Raw genomic sequence first — 6,483 nt, 5'->3', positions numbered from 1 at the left:
AAATGTTTCCACATCATAATGTGTCTAGAATAATAATCTATCATCTATACTTGAAAAAAAATTGGACTGAGAGCAGAAAACATGAATTTTAATCCTGGCTTTGTCACTAGTAAGCTACTAGTTTTGGCAAATCATTTATCTTTCTTAGTCCTTTGGGATCTTTGCTACAAAATGGAAAAGGAGAATTCTCACTAGATGGCCCAAAAGGTCCTTTCCAGCTCTGAAATTCTTTGATTGATATGTAACCCATCCAGGCTCACCACTCTGCAAATATAAATGAGGCCATATTTACACTTACACTGGGGTCACATACATTCACCAGTCCCTGACCACAGATTTGCAAGCCCTCAGCACCTCTATCATTCTCTCCAAGGTCAGCCCCAGTTGTTTCTGGTTAAGATGGTAGTGCAAACACTGGTAAAGCTCTATTCTGATCCCCTCAAGTCTCTCTTACCTCTCTTAGCTACTGTGCCCGCTCACCAAGTGCCAGGAGATCCTGAGGCAATGGCTGACTTGACAAACAAATGAGGAGATCTCAGAGCCCAGCTCCTCTGCCTTGAGGCAGCACAAAGTGTCAGTTACTAGGGCAATCCGTGAGAGTCATCTGACATCTCATCCTTGCCTGCCCTGCTTCTCCCACTCCCTGGTGTGCTTCACATATGCTTAGGAGAAATCCCCCACTTGCCCACTTGCTCTTCTGAACTGGCCTTCTTACGGACGTCCACTGCCTGCCATCTACTTGAGGGTTGTGCTCTGCCAGGATGTGGCTGGAGGTGATCTCATTGTGCTCACTGCTCCCCTGCCAGGAATGCTGTCTCCCAGGGCATCCCCAAGTGCAAATATGCAAGATACCAAGGAGCCCTGTCTCTTCTTCAGTCCTCTCTGCACCAGCTGACTCATGGCGCATTCTTGTCAGAGGTAAGGAAATGTGTTTCTCTCCAACTGTGTTGCACTTCGTACCGACACCTCAGAGCTGAGCTGCTGGGTGCCCTTCCTTTCATAAAGCTTATTGTGCAAACAGGATCTTCCTCTTTACTGTGATTCTTTTAGTCGTCAAGTTTAGTTACTGACATGCAGAAGGTTAAAAAAAAAACACACACGCATCGTCCTGGTTTCTCCATTTCCCCATCATTTCTCTGTGTTAAGTTTTACAAATAGATTCTTAGAGAACCGCTGGCATCGTGATCAACCTAAATTCATGTTGCTAACATCTCGAATCATGTTCTGGGTATAGACAGATCAGAACTCCAAATCCAGCACCTCATGATCTCTCTAGGTCTCCCTTAGCTCCAAGCCATTCAACTTCATAAATTTGGTCCTACCAAAACAAAGGAGTGGCACAATTCTTTCATTTGTAAAAGTTACTTTTAAAAAAATCCACGAATAGAAAATGATTAGTAACTAATTGGTTTTCATAGGTTTTAACTAAAATTCCCATCCAGGTGTTTATTTCCCTTTTTATTATCTTCTTCCAGAATCTTAAAGTAATAATAGTGGTTAATTTTCATATCATTTACTTGATAAGCACCAACAATTGTGTCATTTAATCACTCTAGGAGAAAGGAGACAAATTAATCTGGTAGTGAAATCATACCAATAGTCCTATTTGTTCTGGGCGTCCTCAGGTCAACTTGGTAACAGTGGAAGATGTTCAGGGCAGTGGAGCAAAAACTAGATTAGGGATAATGTAATTAACATGCAACATGCACAGAACACATGACTTAAATCACCATAGTTGTCCCTCCTTTTATATAGGTCACCTTACATTCGGATAAAAGAATGATCATATTCACTTCTTGCTTTTATGTACAATATATCCATCATATAAAATTAACTTCCTTATTTAAGTCAATACCATCTTATCAGTTGTTTCCTCTCATCCATCGTTTTGTCTTCCTGCATCTAAAGTAATCACACGCGTCTGTCAGAGTTTATTAACTAGGCAGTGGAATAGAAAACAAAATTTATATTTCTAGTACTTGCATTAAGTCCTGGGAGAACTTGATTAGCCACTTCATCAGCAAGAACCAATCACATTTTTTTACGCTCTATCCTGCATGGGACTAGTTTGGGGTACTCGGATAAAAGAAGGTTTCCAAGAAAGACATGGTTCCTGTTTGAATCAAGTTTGTAATGTAAGAAAGCAACGCGGAGACAGACAGAACAAGCATTGTTCAAACATGCTCTGAAAAACACATTTTTCATCTGGCTTTTATAAAATTTCCCTTTGGTAATAACTTTTAAGGAAGACTTTTAAGGAGGTGAAAAAAAATTGGCAAGAACAAGATTAAATCAAAATGTCCCAAATAATATGATCAAAGTAACTTTAGAGAAGTAGTTCTTCAACTTTTGAGAGCTCATCAATTCCAGAAAAACATGTGGGTGTGTAAGCATTGAAATTTTGTGGAAAATGTTAAAGAATTCAACACTTTTGAAGCTCCTTTTTGTACCCCAAGTTAATTGCCTCAAGTTTAGGGTTTTCCAGAAACAGTTTATGATATGTCCAATCTTGCTAAAATAGAACAATATTTACCCAGATTATGATCTCCCCTTTTGCTTCCCTTTTTTCTCTACCTCTCTGTCTCCCTACAAACATTTTCTCTGTCTCCCTCTGTCTCTCTGTTTCTCTCTCAGTCTCTTTCTCTCTGTGTGTGTCTCTCTGCTCCCCACCTTTCTGGTCTTCCGAGAGTCAGTTCAAAATACGAAACCACCCATATTCTCCAACACTTCACATGAGCTTTGAGGGGGAAAACAAGATACAAACAGGAACTTCGCAAAGCTTTTACTTTCTCCTCTCTCTCCTGACGATGCTGGACTTAGTGAGATCCCCAGCTCTAATCCATGTCATATTATCCTCCCTCTTTGCCTACCCTAGAGGCCACACCCACCTGGGATAATGGGAATCGCTCTGAGATATAATCGCATTTGATCTTGGCCTTTAAACATTGCTGAATATGTGAGCACCCTCCATGGGGCAGGGGTGGGGGGGTGTCTCATCTAAGTTTTTTGAACTATGCTTCTGTATCCCTGTATTATTTAGAGTAATGCTAGCTGCTGCAACAACAAAAACTAGAAGCTCCAACATTTTAGTGACTTAACCCATTCAAAGTGCATTTCATGTCTGGGACAGATGTTCTATTCATGACAATCGAGAACAAATGCTCCTGTCCTCTGAGAGAGAGTCAGCACTCTTCTTCCTATTCTTTCGGGGATCCAGCCTAGCAGGTACAGAGAGATGGTAGAGATGGCACTTCAGTGTCCATCCCAAGGCCTGGAAGTGCCCCTCATCACTCCCACACCTGTCTCAGTGGGAGAACTAGTCACATGGCCCTACCTAGGTGAGAAGGGTGGAGGTGAGGCTGGACGATGTGGTCCCTGGCTTGACAGATGCTTCCGGCTACAGCCCTGCACTGGAGAAGGTGGTCGTGGATCTTGCTCGGCCACCAGCTTTCTCTGCCTTTGCACCTTTGGATAAGCAGGGCATTTCTTACTCCGCCTTGCTTGAGGATCACTGATGCACACCTTTCAGGTGTGTATTAGTCATTTATCACTGTGAAGAAAAATTTCCCGAAACTTAGCAGCTTAAAACAGCAAACACTTCCTATCTCAGTTTCTGGGTGTGGCTTCACTGGATGCCTGTGTAAATGTCAGCAGGGGCTGCAGGGAGGGTCCACTCCAAGCCTGCCCTCTGCTATTGGCACTTGGTGGTAGAAGTCAGCTCCGTACCACCTGTTCCTCTCCACAGAGCAGCTCAAGGCTCGGCAGCTGCTTCCTCCATAACAAGGCAGCAAGGGAGTGAGAAAGGGAGCTGAGGACAGATGCCACAGTCCTTTTGTAGTCTAACCTTGGTAGTTTCAGCCCTGCACTTTGCTTGTGTTTGATTCACTTGGAGCAAGTCCCAAGTCCAGCCCCTGTTCAAGGGGGGGGAGAAATACACAAGGGTGTGAGCATCAGGGGGCAGGGGTCGCCAGGAGCCATCTTCACAGGTATAAACAGAACAGGGGAGGTGAGACCAGGTGTGTTTCTTTCTCGTCTCTTTATCATAGTCTCTAGTGTTTAAAAATATGTAAACAAATGTCTCTGTGCTTGCTTTGGTAACAGGAATGTAAGAAGATGGCTGTACATCGAATTTCTATTCCAAAACAGAGCAGTAAAAGAGAACTCCTGGTAGGAGGCAGCAGGTGCTCGGGCAGCCAATCTTAGCGGGCTTCTGCCTGGGGCCCCTCGTCATTCTCTTCACATGGGTTTTTTGGTTTGTTTATTTGTTTTTCTCTGTATTACTTTTTTTTTTTAACTTGCTTTAACTTCAACAATGAAAACTTCCCTGATTATCTCTGATTACAAACTTCCAAACCAGAGTGTTCCATTTGATACAACTGATGAGCCTACGTTGATACAACATAATCACCCAAAGGCCATGGTTAACATTACAGTTCACTATTGGCTTTGTATATTCTATGGGTTTGCACAAATGTATAATGATGTGTATCCACCATGACGGTATCATACAGAATATTTTTATTCCCCTAAAAATCCCCTGTGCCCTGCCTATTAATCCTTCCCTTCCCCTAACACCTGGAAGACTTTCATCTTTTTAATGTCTCTATAGTTTTACCTTTTCCAGGAAGGCATATAGATGGAATCAGACAGTAAGTAACCTTTCCAGATCAACTTCTTTCAGTTGGTAAAAAGCATTGTTTCCTCCATGTCTTTTCATGACTTGAGAGCTCATTTTTTTAGCACTGAATAATATTCTATAGCATGTATGTACCACTGGTCATTTATCCACTCACCTGCTCACCTTCTTGGTTACTTTCAACTTTTGACAATTGTGAATAAGGCTGCTATAAACATCCATGTGCAGGTTTTTGTGTGGACATAGGCTTTTGAGTTCATTTGGGTAAACACCAAAAAGCACACTTTCTAGATCATATGTTAAGAATACATTTCGTTTTGTAAGAAACTGCCAAACTGTCTTCTTTACCATTTTACATTCCCACCAGCAATGAGTCTAAGTTCCCATTCTCTACATCCTCACCAGCATTTGGTGTTGTCAGTGTTTTGGATTTTGACTCTTCTAAAAGGTGTGTAGTGTTATCTTGCAGTTTTTTAAATTTGCATTTCCCTGGTGACATATGACATGGAACATCTTTTCATATGTTTATTTGCTATCTATATCTTCTTTGATGAGGTCTATTAAGGTCTTTGGCCCATTTATTAATCAGGTTTTTAATTTTCTTGTTGAGTTTTAAGAAGTCTTCATATATTTTGGGAAACAGCCCTTTATCAGATATGCCTTTTGCAAATATTTTCCCCAAGTCTGTGTCTTACCTTCTCATTCTCTTGAGACTGTCTTTTAGAGAACAGAGTTTTTAATTTTAATGAAGTCCAGCTTATCCATTATTTCTTTCATGTATCATGCCCTTGGTGTTGTATCTAAAAGGTCATCAGCATACCCAACCAAGTTCATCTAGATTTTCTCTTATGTTATCTTCTAGCAGTTTTATAGCTTTGCTTTTTAAATTTAGATCTATGGCCCATTTTTGAGTTATTTTTATGAAAGGTGTCAAGTCTGTGTCTAGTTTCATTTTTTTTTTATGTGAGTATCTAGTTATTCCAACACCATTCATTGCTTAGAAATCTTTTTCACTTTGATTCTTTTCCTAATTTATAACCTTTGTCTTTCTGTCTAGAGAGCAATCATTCACTCTTCAAAACAATCCAGAGATTAGAATTTTACTTTGTTTTATTCAAGAAGCTGAGATGGGTTAGCTCCTTGGCCTCTCACAGCTCCTTAAATCTGCAGCTGGGTTTATTTCAATGACGCCTGCCGATATAACTTACCTGAGCCTGTGGGACTTCATTAAGCCTCTAGGAATAAGGATTAACAAGAACCTACATGCTTAGCTGGACCACACCTTATTAAACTCCTCTGTAGCTGATCCAGGTTTTCTTTTCAACCTGATTACAGTCAGTGGACTCTTGCTTTATTCTTGGTGGCCATGTAACAGGGTTCAGCAACCAGGCATAACTGTCCTGAACTAAGTTTCTGCCAGTGGCTCTAGTTCTCAGCTCCATTTCCTGGCCTGCCCTTCTGAGATCTTGCAGGAGCTACAGCAATGTACACCTCAGCCCTGAGCATCATGCCTATATTCTTACTGCTTGCTGTCAGAGCCCCCTCTTCTCCTCTCTATTACCTTGTGCCTGGATCTTTCATAATCACCTATCTTGTCCAAATGGGGCTGACTTATCTCTGGACCCTGGTCATCCTCTTCTGTCTACCCTGCTGAAACCCAAACCTACGTTCAGTTCATTTCCTTAAGTGGCTTTCCCATTCTTCTCAGACAATGAGAGTATTTTGACTTTACAGTACTCAAGATTACTGAGTGCCTCCAGAAGAAAGAGAAACAAAGAATTCATTCATCAGGTCCCCAAAGCAGTTGGTTTTGCCCAGTTTTGATGCATGTGTCTAAATCCTAATTC

This window comes from Balaenoptera borealis (genome assembly GCF_965194805.1).
Source record: "Balaenoptera borealis genome assembly, chromosome: 6".
Taxonomy (NCBI): Eukaryota; Metazoa; Chordata; class Mammalia; order Artiodactyla; family Balaenopteridae; genus Balaenoptera; species Balaenoptera borealis.
Note: the sequence above shows the minus strand (reverse complement) of the source record.